Raw genomic sequence first — 15,637 nt, 5'->3', positions numbered from 1 at the left:
CTCGCGAGCACGACATTTGCGAGTAAATCAGCATTCTGATGCTCGCGAGAATTTTGTTTTGTTTTTTTTTTTTTGGTCTTGTTCAGCGGACATGCTCGCACTTCACATCACTGCAGTGTACACAAAGTATGTTCAATAAAAAACATTTGGAATCTATAGTTATAAAACAAGCTTTTAAATTTACATACAAATACGGAGTTTTTGTGAAAAAATATGCTATTTGGATAAGCAGATGTAATACATTGATGTGGCACAAAATAGTTGAAATTTCATGAAATTGTTCAATTTAGTAAACAAAATACCAATTTTTTTTTCTCAAAAACTTACGTCTTATGAAAGTCCTGAGAACAGATTCGAAATCAGTCCAAATGCATGAAACACTGCTCCCTAGTGTAATTGGTCCAAATCACGAACCCATCCCAAACCGCACGCAATGATGGAGACCTCCGACACGCGAAACCCATCCACCCTCGATGTAAACTCGAACAATTGCGAGCAAAATGCGACATTGTAGTGGAGTCGGTTACCGTAACCCCGGCCGTTCAAATCTTTTCCGGGTGACGACGAGCGGACCGACGTCAGAAGAACGGAAGATTTCAACGGGGCTCTGACATTATTTACTCAGTCAGCCATCTCGCAGTCGGCTTTTTTCTTTCGGGTGGTTGAGCCGACTAGTGGATTACAACAAAGTTCTATCCCAATAAGATCAAAATGTGTTAAAAATTACAAATATTGTTTGATTTTGGTTAGAAGCCTTTCTAGTAAATGGGTGGAACAGGGGTTGAATACTGAGAAAATTGAGAATATCTCTCGCTTATCGCTCTCTGTAATAATCATGATCCGTAACACATCATGAGAGTCTGTTTATCGTCTTCTGCTACAGCTCTGATTATTTCTGGGGGATAACAGTGCATGATAAAACCCATTTAAACAAGCTCCATACCTGGGATCAATATTGCTATAGGATGCTCAGGGATTGTGTGTCATGCCAGTGAAGTAAAAATGGTAAATAAGCGAGAAAAATTTGTCGTCGCTCTCTCTTTGGGGCTCTCCTTCGCTGCTGCTGTTCATCAAGCTTGTTACAACTTGCGAAACATGGCCGATCATAGACCAATACTGATGCGATGTTTTTCTTCGTTTGCTTTAATCGTGCTTCGAAATCAATTGAGAACGAATTCTGCAATGCCTGAGAAGGAATAATGACACAATTGAAACAAAATCAGTTATATTATTATAAGGCTGTTTCTAAAAAAGTGCCAACTGAATCATGATATCAGTTACAATTCTGTTTTAAACCATCGTTCGGGACGTGGATTGATGATCACAAAGAGGCTGCACCGCCTCTGTCTGTCTTGTGTGACCGAAGATCATTTCAACACATCATTTTTCGAGCTTCGTGTCATCGTGAAGAAATTACGGGAGCACGCTTATCCCTTTTGAGTTTCAGTTGAGCCAGAACAACGTAGCGAACCCTAATTCGAATAAATATAAATAAATTATACAGCAATCTAAAGCTCGATCGTCGTCGTTGGTAGAGGTGAGGTCGCCCCCTTGTGTCTGTGTGTAATTTGAGGGGGGAGCTGGGGGTGTTCGTTCAAGAATCGACCCAACACAGACAGTTTTTGAGGTGCGGTGCGATTCATTCATATATGCAAGTACCCATGCGATCGCACACGTAAAGGCCGATCAAAATGCATATCTATGGGTAGAGAGCAGGCGATATATGAACCGCAATTGACACTGATCGAGAGCGAAGGTACGTATTTGAAAAGGGGTTCTGACAGGATGGCGTTTATTGCTAATTGAAAGGAAATACGGTGTAGGATGAAGGAATTCGACGGGAATGCTTACATAAGTTGTGAGAAGAATGGCGATGAACTGGGTAGTAGTATTTCTGTATTAATCCGATATTTTGTGGAACACAACACATTTTCTTCAAAATCTAAGTTTAATAATGAGCGATTCCACGCGAAATCGTCCATAAAATGCTGAAATCTGACATGTATCATTCCGATTTGAATGAAACTGCGCAGATGTATTAAGTATATGAGACGAAAATTATCTCATATAATTGGGGATCGTTTAGAATCGAGGGTAACTTCTGATAAGGGCGTATGTATTTTTGGCACCATCATTTAAAAAAAATTGTACCTCGGAAACCGTTTGTTATAGAGAAATAGTGTCTGAGGAGGGATGGTAGACAATCAAATAGGCTTTGTGAAAAAAATATACACTGAAAAAAAAAAATACTTTTATTTTCATGAAAAAATCGAAATTAAACCTTAAAACACAAATTGCAAAAAAAGGTAGGGTAGATGTACCACTTATGGACATAGTAGTTCCCTTTTTCGTCATACGGGATTACTCGAATGTCTCCACATTTTGAAAGGTTTTTTGTGTAGTAGTAGTAAGATTTAAGATTTATCTTGATGTTCAAACATTCAAAAAGATTTAAAATGTGAAAGTTATCGGAATTTCACGTATAGCCAAATAGGGCACCACTATGGCCATAACTGGTACACTTTCCCTATCTTCGATTTTTTTCAAAGTTTTTCTGTAAAATTTCAATGTAAAACCAGATTTTTTAAGCACAGTTTCAACATGGTGCAATCCAAAATTTTGATGCTGTAATATGATTCTTTATCCAAAAACAATTCAAAATGCTAATAACAATGATCTTCCTAAAACTAGCCGTTTTCTAGATATTTAGGATTCAATTATATTAATATCATAAAACTTAAGAAAATACGCCCGTTTCATAAGTTACTCCAGATGCTTCACCAACAATGTTAGGTTTATCTCTTTCCACATTAATATCCCATGTTTTAAGGGCAGTTTCAACATGGTGCAATTTAAAATAAAAAAAATTTTCTAAGGGAAACTTTTGGTGTATTTCTGAAAATTCAATTTCTAATTATAGAAAAGGCGTTTTGATGCTACAATATGATTTTTTATTCAAAAACAATTCAAAATTCTAATATCAATAATCTTCCTATAAGTTACCGCTTCAAGATATTTGGGATTGAATTATATTAATATCATAAAACTTTCTTAAGTTATACGCCCGTTTCTTGTATTATTCCAGATGCTCCATCAACAATGTTACGTTAATCTCTTCCCACATTAATATCCCATCTACTTTTTCTTTGACATTTAGACGGTTGGATGAACTGTTCGAAAGATACAGGATGATTGTTGGAATATTGTTGAGAATTAATATAAGTATTACCACATGCAAACAGACGTAACACTGGATAAATTTCCATCGCCCACGAATTTAACGTGCAGTTTAAAATGCAACAGTTGTCAAGTTTACAACCAGAGGCGCGCGCGTCGCTTTCCTTCGTTTTTGACATTTTACACTACCGCCACCTGTTGGACTTGTGGCACAAAAAGTTATTTCGTTCAATAAGCTCACTAGATGGTGGTAGTATTTGTGGCCGAGAAAATTTGGTGAAAAATGTTCTAGGTGTTACTTCTGTTTGTCTGTGGTATTACGATGGAAGATGATAATATGAATGATGTGTAAGTGTCAAAGATAAAGTTGATGGGATATTATTGCGCATTTCATTCACCACTGAGCTCCGCAGTTAGTTTTTATAAGTGAGGGAAGGAAAATAAAAGTGCGATTCTGCATCCAATCTTGTTGATGTCTTCAGCGCACTCATTCATTATAAATCGTAGAATAAGTGCACCAACAAGATATGATGCAGGATCGCACTTTTATTTACATTCTCGCACTTATGAAAACTGACTGCGCAGTCCAGTGGTGAACGAAATACCCAATAATGTGGGAAGAGATTAACGTAACATTGTTGATGGAGCATCTGGAATAATGCAAGAAACGGGCGTATAACTTAAGAAAGTTTTATGATATTAATATAATTCAATCCCAAATATCTTGAAGCGGTTACTTATAGGTAGATCATTGATATTAGAATTTTTAATTGTTTTTGGATAAAGAATCGTATTGCAGCATCAAAACGCCTTTTCAATAACCAGAAATTTAATTTTCAGAAATACATCAAAAGTTGCCCTTAGAAAAACTTTTTTATTTTAAATTGCACCATGTTGAAACTGCCCTTAAAACATGGGATATTAATGTGGAAAGAGATAAACGTAACATTGTTGGTGGAGCATCTGGAGTAACTTATGAAACGGGCGTATTTTCTTAAGTTTTATGATATTAATATAATTGAATCCTAAATATCTAGAAAACGGCTAGTTTTAGAAAGATCATTGTTATTAGCATTTTGATTTTTTTTTGAGTGAAGAATCATATTACAGCATCAAAACGTCTTTTTCTACGGCCAGAAATTGAATTTTCAGAAATGCACCAAAAGTTGCTCTTACAAAAACTTTTTTATTTTAGATTGCACCATGTTGAAACTGTGCTTAAAACATCTGGTTTTACATTGAAATTTTACAGAAAAAATTTGAAAAAAAAAATCGAAGATACCTATTTTTTGCAATTTGTGTTTTAAGGTTTAATTTCGATTTTTTCATGAAAATGAAAGTATTTTTTTCAGTGTATATTTTTTTTACAAAGCCTATTTGATTGTCTACCATCCCTCCTCAGATACTTTTTCTCTATAACAAACGTTTTCCGAGGGACATTTTTTTTTAAATGGTGATGCTAAAATTACTTGCGCCCTTATCAGAAGTTACTCTTGATTTTAAATGGTCTCTCCACCAGTGGAAAAAACTTACTCTATTATATCGAAACTATGTGCAAAATTCCATTTGAATCCAAGGTAGTCGAGTTTCATCGTTTACCGATTTGGCGTGGAACCGCTCTAATACCCTGAAGCTTATGTTTATATAAGGGTTTAGATTTCGCAAAATAAAACAGTTTTTTTTAAAGAGTGTTGAAAAATCGTTTTAAATTGCATCTAAAAGGAGTTTTAGTTCAAAGTTCTTACGAAATCTTCGAATGCAAGGGTTCAAGCCGTTGAATTGGACAATACAAGATGCGTTAATAATTTGAATAGAAAACGCATAAACCATTTTTGGAACGATCTCATCAAACGAAGATTTTTATTATTATTTTTTGTTAACATTGACTCTGTTTCCAAGTTAAACGATCTCGAGGAACTTAATGATTTTGTGTCGAATATTCCTGTCGAATTTCTTTATCCAACAATTTCAAATGTCACCAAGTCTAATTCATTTTTCTCCTCTTTTTTTTTCTTACAGGTGAGCTTGCCAAGCTATATTTCGACATGTTTTGTTAACGCTGAAGTAAGTAAGGTTGGTGTTTCTCGATTGGGATCAGTTTATTATGGTAATCTGAAATAATTACAGATAATTAATTAGAGAACAAACGAATTGTTTACCATTAGACTTTAGACAAGTCTATAACAAAGTTTTTTTAAAACAGAATAAAGAACCAAACATCTAAGACTCAAAAAATCGAAGTCCACAGATTATAGAATCTATTCAACCCTCGATATGTTGCGGTCCAAGATACCTAAAAACTAAATCTCTATATGAAACAGTCTCATAGTTACTGAAGACTTTAGGGAAAATAATCTCAGGCGCAGAAAACTTTCGAACAACACTTTGAAATGGAAAACAATGTCTTTTGAAACACGATTTTCTGCGTAAAAAAATGTCTCTGGCAAAAAAATCTTTTGATAACAGCGTCTCTAGATTTGTAACATTGTCTTTAGATCTGTAGAGAAAATTGTCTCAAAAGCTGTATTGTGCACTGTTATAATATAAAGAGAGCGAGAGAGGATAGAATCTCTCATTATTACATTGGTCGTTTTGAAAAGTTACGCGTGAAATCAGAATTCAGAGATGATTTGAAATCCATACAGGAATTCAGAGTGTATTCTGAACGGAGTACAGAGAGGATGCTGAAAGGGATCCTTCGGAGATTCTGGTTGGATTGTGGAGAGATTCTGAACAGAATGCGGCGAGGATTCTCATGAGATCGTGTTAGCATTCAGAGAAGAATCTTGGGAGGATTCTGAAGTGGATCCTCAGAGGATTCTGACGAGAATCCTGAAAGGATTTTGAAACGGATCCAGCGAAGATTCTAGAGATTATCATGAGGGCAGGGATTGGATTCGGAGAGAATTTAGAATATCTTTCATCCATCGCTCTCTGTAACAATCATGATCCGCAACTCATCATGAGAGTCTGTTTATCGTCTTCTGCTGCTTCTCTTATTAAATCGAGGGGATAACATTGCATGATAAAATCCATCTAAACAAGCTCCAATCCTGAGGAACAGTATTGCTATAGGATGTTCGGGAAATAGGCGGTAAATAAGCGAGAAAAACGAGTTTTATCATTGCTCTCTCTTTGGGGCTCTCGTTCGCTGCTCTTATTTATCAATCTTGTTACAACTTGCGAAACATCTCCAATCATGGACCGATATGGATGGGATGGTTTTCTTCGCTTGTTGATCGTGCTTCAAAATCAAACAAGAATTCTATTATTTCTTGCATGAGAGGATTCTTAGGAGAATCCTGAGAGAATTTTGAAAATAATTCACATAGAGGCTCCAAAAAAGAATCTTGAGAGGATCCTGAGAGGATTCTGACGAGAACACTGGGAAGATTCTGACGAGAATGTTGATAGGATTTCGAAAAGAATCCTGAGAAGTTTCTCATGCGAACCACGTGAGGCTTGTAATAATAATCCAGAGAGGATTTCAAAGAGAATGTCGTGAGGACTCTCATGAAAACCCTGATTATGACGAGAATCCATAAGGGATTATTATCAAAATTCTGAGGTAAACGGTATCTCCAGAGGAGAGGATTCTTTAGATAATTTTGAAGAAGATTCTTTAGAGACTTGTGAATGAAATTAGAATTCTAAAAGCGTAAAGAATAGAATATGATATGATAAGTAATTTCATAAATAACGTTTCGTTACCAGAAAGCTTAATTTCAACCGCAGTCAAACGTAAACTATTAAGTCTACTGAATTACCGATCGTTCTTTTTCCTGTCAGATAAAACTCGGATAATACTTCTGCGACCCCTACTCTTATTCACCTTTTCATGTAGATAATTCCAAACAATCGTCGAAAGACTTGAATGCTTCCGTTGAAATTCCTTCCATCCTGATGAGCACCCACCAGCCTTGCACCATTCGCCGTGGGAATTCCTGGATTTCGCCCTCGTCATAGAAGAAGAATCCACAATCGGGCTGAAGGAATTCCGTTTTGAAATTGCATTTCGTTACGAACGACGATTCAAGTGGGGACGAGGCGACCCTTTTTACAGTGAGTGGTGCTGCCTGCTGAATCACCATCCAACCGTCACGACGACGACGACGACGACGACGCGAAACGACGTCGTACCTCTATCTGCTCAGCACCTAGATAATGCAATTTTGTTTCATCGGTGGTGGTCGTATTCAGTGGATAGCACACAGTACAACCACCCTCACCTTCACCGCGTCGCTTCCCTCGCATTGGCCAAGCAGTCGAAGCTCTCTTTACCTGACACTGTGGGCCAGAGATCAAAATTTGACGGTAAAATTGCAAGTGCTTTCATGATGAACAAAAATTCAGTCAGCAACAAATTCATTTGATAGAAACTTAAACGTACATTAAAACGTCGTATTTGAAGCAGTGTTGTGAAAAACTCAATTTCTCACAACTCACGCTTGAGATTTTTCATGCGTGAGTTGTCAATCATGCAACTCAGCAGTCAAAAAATCATGGGTGAGTTGGCTCACCTTTTTGACTCATTGTCTCGTATTTCCACAGTTCACTCACACACGGAAATAATTTCTTGTTAGTCTGGTAAAATTATAGTAATTCGGGTTTCACGAGTTTTTGCCGGGTTTTGCGACTGAATCATTTTTTACGGTTTGAGTTGATTGAGTTGATTTTGCATCAAAATCTCATGCGTGAGATTTGCGAAGCAGATCTCAGATGAGTTTGCTCTCACGGGAGAGCGTATTGATTGAGATTTTGAGTGTGAGTCTATCAACACTGATTTGAAGAGATCAAAATATTATTTTTTTTTTTACATTGGATGCATATTTCAGGAATATGCATATAAAGGTGGTGATTTAAAGTTAGCTCAGATTAGGTTTAAATGGAAATTACTATGATATTTTTAAATGTTCCAAATACGTTAGTACTGTAATGTAACAACAAACTTATCACCTCATAGTGAAAACTTATTCTTCAAACTTCAATGAAGGATGTTGCTGAAGACACAAATCCCTTCTGAGCTAATTTTGTTAAGGCATTTTGTAGAAGTTTGCAGGGCTATAATCCCATATGGAGCTAAATAATAAGAAACAAACTCATGCATATCACTTCTTCTATCCATCGGATTGAATTGCTCTCTTCAGCAAATTTCTTTATTATGGTTTGAAGAATGAGTTTTCACTATGAGATGATAAGTTTGTACGTAGACCCAGTACAAACGTGTTGGGATTATTTTTTAAAATTTCTCAATACTTATTTCCATAAAAAATTTCATCATCTGTGGGACACCTTTAAGTCACCTGAAAATTTCACAGAATTTTTTATGGTAGGGATAGTAAGAAAGATATGGGAAATTGAAGTTTCAATCTTTTTAAAATTTTGAAACACCTTAGTGGATGCCTTGTTTATTTATACACTTTTTATTCTTTAATGATATACCAAACAGTTCTCTGTACATACATACTATTGAACTTCTGAAAAAGGTTACTTTTTAGCTGGACGTGATGAAATAGTATTTCAACAAATTCCAAATATCCGTTGAAATTTGGATTGAGCTCACGATTGAAAATCACCCTTTTTTTCTATTCCGCTTTTAATATAAGCACTTTAATCCTAAAATATTTTTACTCTAAAAAAGGTTCAAATTGTTTTCATATTCTTAAAACTTTTTCTTAAACTAACTTGAATATTTAAACCGATATTGAAACGTAAAAAAATATGAAATTTTATGATTAATTTTGTTTTGCGACACATCAATCTTTAAATTTTTCCTATGAGAACATAATGCAAAATAGATTACTTGTTGCAGCATCATTATTATTTACTTGTTCCTTGAGTCCTTTCGAAAATTGTTGAGCAACGAGTCCTGATTACTGCAAAAATTTGATTGGATTGGACATTAGATTGGTAAAGAGTATCAAAAAAGATTTGAGTATTGTACCTTTTAATTCCACCCTATTTGCTTATCTTTTGACAGATACGCGTATTTTGACTGTCACTCGTTGCCTTCGTCAGTGTAAGTTACTCGTATCCACTGTCTATAACTGACACTGAAGAAGGCTACAAGTGGTAGTCGAAATAGGCGTATTTTTCAAAATATAAGCAATTAGGGTGAAATTGAAAGGTACAATACTCAAATCTATTTTTTTGATTTCCTCAACTGAGTGCTCAGAGGGTTCGTAAACGTAAAATAATTAGATTGATGATACCTTGAGGAGCTCTTGATGGAATTTCAGGACACAGATCAATATTTGGACTATTTTTTGGAGTTTTTTTTTGCCACTGGTTTATTTTTTAGGCTCATTTGTTTAATAAAAAACTTTACGAAGCCGATATCATAGTTAACAAACAATTCAATAAGCTCAATTGTATTTAATAAAGAGTTCTACGCGCGCACTTTTTCTTTGGGCGTGATCCTGATCCGGAACCAGAGCTTATACACGAAAACTATCAAAAACTCGTGTTTTTACGATAAATAAAATTACGTTTAAAACACGATGGTGCATCTTGCCCCATTGTTGTGGTGCATCATGCCCCTTTGTTTAGGTGCGTCTTGCCTCAATGTTGTGGTGCGTTTTGCCCCAAAAAGCGGTGCATCGTGTCCCACATAAATCCTAATTCACGCAAAAGTAGTGTTTGAAAAAAGTTAAATTTCCCAACAATGTAAATTAATTATGATGAAAATTCGCTCAACACCATGTAGGGTGAACCCAAACCAACTAGATTCGTGTATTAAAACACTACATACATGTTGTTTAGTATTCATTTCGGCACATTTTCCTTAAGTGGTGCATATTACCCCAGGACCCCTACATCTTTGGCGAAATTGTTTGTTCCGTCTCGGAAATCTGGTTAGCGGGTAGCGGGTAGACAGAACGAAAAATCATCTGAATGGTGTGTTTTGATAGTAAAATACTGTGTATTTGGCGTTTGAAATTAGGTTGCCGATAATAGTCGCAAGGTGCTGAAGCCGTAAGTCTCCCTACTAAATTCAGTTTTCATTTACTTATGAAAAGTTAATTCTGGGATAGTTTTCTCAGAATACAGATGGTTAATTCTTTAATGAAGTAGAATTTCCCGACAAATATGGGTTCCCCGGGAAACGGGAATCCCGGAAAATCTCATTTCCCGGGAAATATTCCCGGGATTGAAAACTTTAATTGGACAGTATTAACAAACATCTCACTTGGATTCATAGTGGATGTTATGTTCGAGAACTACCAACGATCGACAACTTGCTCGTGCAGAAACACAGCAAAATCAAGGGCGCTTGTTTTTTCTCTACCTACGCGGTACAAGCTGAAGGCAAACAAAACTATCAAAAGAGCGAACACATTTACTCGTCTGCACCGAATGACTGTTGCGCAGAACTGGAGTTATCCCTGAAGAAATGTACTGAAATATCTCAGAATATAAATCGGTGTAAGAATCCCTGGAATGAATCTTGAACGAACCTCTGGAGAAATTCACCGGCAAAATTCCTCAAAAAAATCCTCGTAGGATCCGTGAAAGAATACTTTATTAAAATTTAAAAAACCTTTCTCGGTTTGTTAGCCGTAAACGATAAATTCTAATTAAGAAAGTGCCAAACAAAATTTGTTCATTCATCTTTTAAAAAATATGATGTTCAGTAGGTAGTTTTTAGAGATGGTCGGGTCTCGGGTTTTGAAACCCGAAACCCGACCCGAACCCGACGGGTTCGGGTCGGGTTCGATTTTGAAAATTTTAAAATGTTCGGGTTCGGGTTTGAAGGCTACAAAATTATCGGGTACGGGTCGGGTTCGGGCTTGAAAAAAGTCGGGTTGAGTCGGGTTTGGGTCGGGTTTCGTGAGAATTGTAAACGGAATAGCAACTTGAAAGCTTCCCTATGCATCAGAAACGATGAATTACCATCTTTTCGAGCTCTGGTTTTATTCGGGTTTTTCTTACAAAAAAATCGGGTTTCGGGTCGGGTTCGGGTTTAAACAGTGGAATAATTTCGGGTTCGGGTCGGGTCCGGGTTTGCTTTGAATTATTTTCCCGGGTTCGGGTCGGGTCCGGGTTTGAAGAAATAAAATAAGTCGGGTACGGGTCGGGTTCGGGTTTGAAAAATGTGAAACCCGACCATCTCTAGTAGTTTTCAAACCAAAAGGCACTAGATTTGATCAGTTTTGACCAAGTTTCCAGAGGATAGCCAAAACGATACATCCGATATACCACGGAAACAAATCTGAAGCCGTGGAAAAAAGTTTTACCTTGGTTTGCCGGAATAAAATTCTTAAAAAAAATGTTTTTTCTAAATGTATGAAAAAATCGCTAGTTAAATTTTAAAATCATTTCTGATGGGTATTTTTTTAATTTCTTGAAAGTATTTTTGAAGAAATTCTTGTTAGAATCTCCTGGATGAGAACTGTTAAAAATAGAGGATTTCCTGGTGGATTTCTTTCTAGAAAAATCCTTGAAGAGGCTCAAGAAAAATCTAGCAGAAATGTTTGGAGAAGTCCCCGCAGAAGTCCAAAAAGGAATTCATGGATATACTGTGGGAGTAAATTCTTAAGAAACTTCTAAATGTATACAGGTGACATAGCGCACTAACTGGAGGGATTCCTGAAGTAATACCAAGATCATCTTCCAAAACCCTGGAAAAAAAATCGTCATTGAACTCCAGAATAGGAAAAATCTTATAGAGAAACTTTTGAACGCATACTTGAACAATTTCTTCAAGGGATCTTCTTGGGAAAATTGTTGGGAAAACTAATGGAGGATACTTTGGGGTAATCTTGGAATAATTTAAAGAAATCCTCTATGAAATCTTGCGGGAAGCAAACATACCGTAAAGCATATTTGGCTGAACAATTTAAAATATTATTGGAAGATTCGCTGGAATAACTTATAAAGGAGCTCTTATAGAATTTCTGAAGGAATAATAACAGAAAATTTGGCGAAGGTATACTAGGATGAATCCCTGGAGAAATTATTGGACGACCCATAAGCTACATATGGAAGAGTCTTCGGAAGGATTTTCGATGGAATTCGTAACGTAATTTCTAACAAATCCCTAACGAGTTTCTGAACGAGTTTCCAACAAATCCCCTAGATTTTTTAAGGACTTCTTGATGGATTCCTGTAACAATCATTTTAAACATAGCTTAAATATTTCCTAAAGTTATTTATCGGCGTTAAAACACAAAATCGGTGGCGTTATGCTGATCAGCGTATGACACGCAGTCTATACATACTAAGCTCCTACGGTAAATTTCACCGTAATCTCGACAGCTGAACAGTTCGGTGAAAAAAAACACCGTAATTTCGTCGGAATTTTACGGATTCCGGTGAATTTTTACCGAATACAGTGAAAATTTGCCGTACTCCGTTAATTCATTTAACCGAACCGTTCAGCTGTTGAGGTTTTACAGGAATCCGTAAAATAATTTAAGTGTGTATGATTCATTCGACGACGGCGTTATTGAAAATTGGAGACAAAAGACCACGAACATTTGGTGTTGATAAATTCATCTGTATGGAAAGGTTAATGACAGCAGCGATGTTAAAAAAATAAGCTAAAAAAACGATTAAATTTTAGTTTACACTTGAACCGATCTCGACCAGTGCTGTAAACATTCGACATATTTTTCCCGATTTTCGTTTCACTTCCATGGTCAGCAGTTAAATGATTTTTCTCAACTCATCCGCTACCGTCACCTATCACACACAGATCTCGGCAATCCGCTTCCACCTTACTACTGGTAGCATGAATAATATATACACGGATGAAAAAATCTAAGGAAATTATGGAATTTATAAATATGTTAGGTCATGATATCATGGCTATAAGATAAACCATGATTTCTGGAGTCATAATCATGACTCTCATTAGCGTGTAACATCCAAAGTGACAACACTAAGTGGAGAGCTTTGCATCAACTCATTTGTATCCATAACATACAATTCAACACGCCGACTGACAGAACCAGGAATGCGTTCTCAATTATTGATTTCGAAGAACGATCAAAGCAAGCGAAGAAAAACATCACATCTGTATCAGTCCATGATTGGCAATGTTTCGCAAGCTGTAACAAGCAGCGAAGGAGAGCCCCGAAGAGTGAGAGCGATGATAAAATCCATTTCTCTCGCTCATTTACCATTGTGGGAGGTGTTCTACTTTACTGGCATGATAAACAATACCCGAACATTCTATAGCAGTAGTGTCCCCCAGATTTGAAATTTGTTTAGATGGGTTTTACCATGCACTGTTAACAGACCTGAGAATCAAATTGTCACCAGACCAGACGAAAAACAAACAACAATGCAAGCACGCTCACAACCGTTTGTCCCTACTTTTACGGATAGGGATACAATCAAAAGCAAAATTGTCATGATAATCGCAGGGCGCAACATTGTTGCAACCTTTTCAACTCGCGATTAATCAGTTATTTTAAACACAAAACCAAATTTGTTTATGGATCCTGTTTGATAATGTGTAAATGATTACCAATACAGAGAAAGTTCTCGGAAATTGTGATGCGAAGCCCAGAAAATCGATGCGCACGTGGTAATCGATCATTGTCATATTCTGTTCAAGTGGTGATAAAATGATGTTGCGGAATGAAATTGTTGCAACAAGAATAGGAGATGACAATGTCTTTGTTGCTGCGTGTTGGGTGACAATTGATTTACTGTAACAGACTCTCGTGATGTGTTGCGGATCATGATTTTTACAGAGAGCGATAAATGAAAGATACTCTCAATTTTCTCAGAATTCAACCTCTGATCTCATAAAATTCTTCAGCTGACAAGCAGGCTCTGTCCCAGTTGGGACGTAACGCCAGAAAGAAGAAGAAGAAGAAGATCTAATAAAATTCCCGCTGAACTTTTCTAAACACCCTATCCATTGCTTACTTTCTCTTCCATCAATGTTTAAGCAGCATTGGCATCTATCGATGCGCTTTTTGTACGAATAAAAAACTAAAACTAAAAGTTTTAGTATTGCCCTGTTGTAATCGATAGAGAACGAGAGAGAAGAGAATCTCTCATTGTTATTTATGTCGTTTATAACAGTTCATCGAATTCTACGAAAAAAAATGGACTTATATCGCGAAATTTCTATTCCTAGCCCACAGTGCCTGGTATGGGTGTGAGAAATACGGCCTTCCGTCCGTCGATGGCTCAACAGCTGAGCTGCGCTGGTATGGGTGCATCGTTTCTCCCCGGTCCCCCTTCTTCGATTCATCCGCCGTCGTCGTGGTCGATGGGAAGTTTGGCTCAGTTGTTTACAAATCGTCGTGGCGGTTGGACTTTTGCTTCGGCCCTAAACTATCTACCTGTCCGTAGACGTCGTCGTCGTCGTTGTCGCTGTGTAGTGTGTTGCTCGTGGTCATTCGCGTAGTTGCGTTTCGGATTTTCGTGGATTTCTCTCGAACGGCGACAGAAAATTGGCAGAAGCGCGAGTAGTTGCGATTGGGTAGAAAGTTTGGCGTTGTGATAAAATCGAAATTGATTGGTTGGAATTTGGTGCGTATTTTGGTTCGGAAGATACCTGAATTTCGCTGCCCTCAATGGGTAGGAATGGAAAGTGATCGTTGTTTTGTGAACTGTTGAAGCTCTTCAATGCAAGGAACGGTTCTAAGGTCTTGGGGTTATTGCTTATAATTTTTTGGAATGCAACGCGAATGGCAAAAATTGCTGACGTCGCCCTCTGGAGTGTGTGTTCTCGGTTTTGTGTCTGTGCGCGAAAAAATCAAACAGAACAACAAGCTAGAGCTAGCTGCTGGGGATTTGTGTTGAAGGCGAGTCGGTTTTTGTGACCAACAACTGGCAAAACGGCCGAAGAACGGAATGATCGTGTGCTCTCCTAGAGCAGTGTAGTCTCGGAGTCTCTAATGATGGATTGTGTGCTATGTGTGGCCCTCGGCAATCTTGTTGGAAAAAAATATATGCAATAATGTAGAATAGTGCGCTGTGTTGAGGGGCAGAGAGAACAACTTGTTGCTGCTGAACGGTTGCCGAGAGTTAGTGGTTGTGGTTGTTGGTGGCTTTGATAAATGTAATTACGCGCGGCTGGGGCCGTTGAATCGTCGCGGTCCGTTGAATGAACAGAACATCAACGACAACATCCAGCTACAGCAATAGCAACAGAGTGTAGGGGCCATACAATTTGCATCGTCGTCGTCGTGGTACGGTTTATTTCCAAGTTCTGCAATCTGTTAACTATGCTGTGTGCAGATCGGACGTTGGTCGAGTTTTCATGAACTGTTAGGTATCAACGAGCTGCTTTGATGAGAATCAGATTGATGAGATAGAATCGTAGAATCGTCGGACAAGACTGTCAACTATGTGTGCAGTGGCGTAGCTATGCGTTCAAATGCGAACGCTAATGTGAAATCAACTGTTGAAATAAACGATGACCAAATAGCTTTTATAGTATTATGACTAAAATGATGGAACTTATGTTGATATGTTGATAATGTTGCTGTAGTCG

General features: G+C 37.3%; 1 protein-coding gene across 19 annotated transcripts in view; it reads left to right on the top strand.

Moving 5' to 3' along the window:
* The window catches only part of LOC5569475 (partitioning defective 3 homolog), a 371,758-nt gene that overhangs the window by 240,912 nt on the left and 115,209 nt on the right, over window positions 1-15,637 (top strand). For 7 of the 19 annotated variants that reach the window (XM_021838987.1, XM_021838985.1, XM_021838981.1 and 4 more), the window contains exon 1: window positions 14,417-14,670. The exons of 8 other annotated variants lie outside the window; for them this stretch is intronic. The gene's annotated coding sequence lies outside the window, so the exon portion shown is untranslated. Of the gene's footprint in view, window positions 1-14,415; window positions 14,671-15,637 lie in introns of those variants that run through there. 4 more of the 19 variants (XR_002499157.1, XM_021838998.1, XM_021839000.1 and 1 more) reach the window with 1 other exon arrangement.

This window comes from Aedes aegypti, chromosome 1, assembly GCF_002204515.2.
Source record: "Aedes aegypti strain LVP_AGWG chromosome 1, AaegL5.0 Primary Assembly, whole genome shotgun sequence".
In the NCBI taxonomy this organism is placed as follows: domain Eukaryota; kingdom Metazoa; phylum Arthropoda; class Insecta; order Diptera; family Culicidae; genus Aedes; species Aedes aegypti.
The sequence above is the reverse complement of the archived record's forward strand: the minus strand, read 5'-3'. Positions and strand labels throughout refer to the sequence as shown.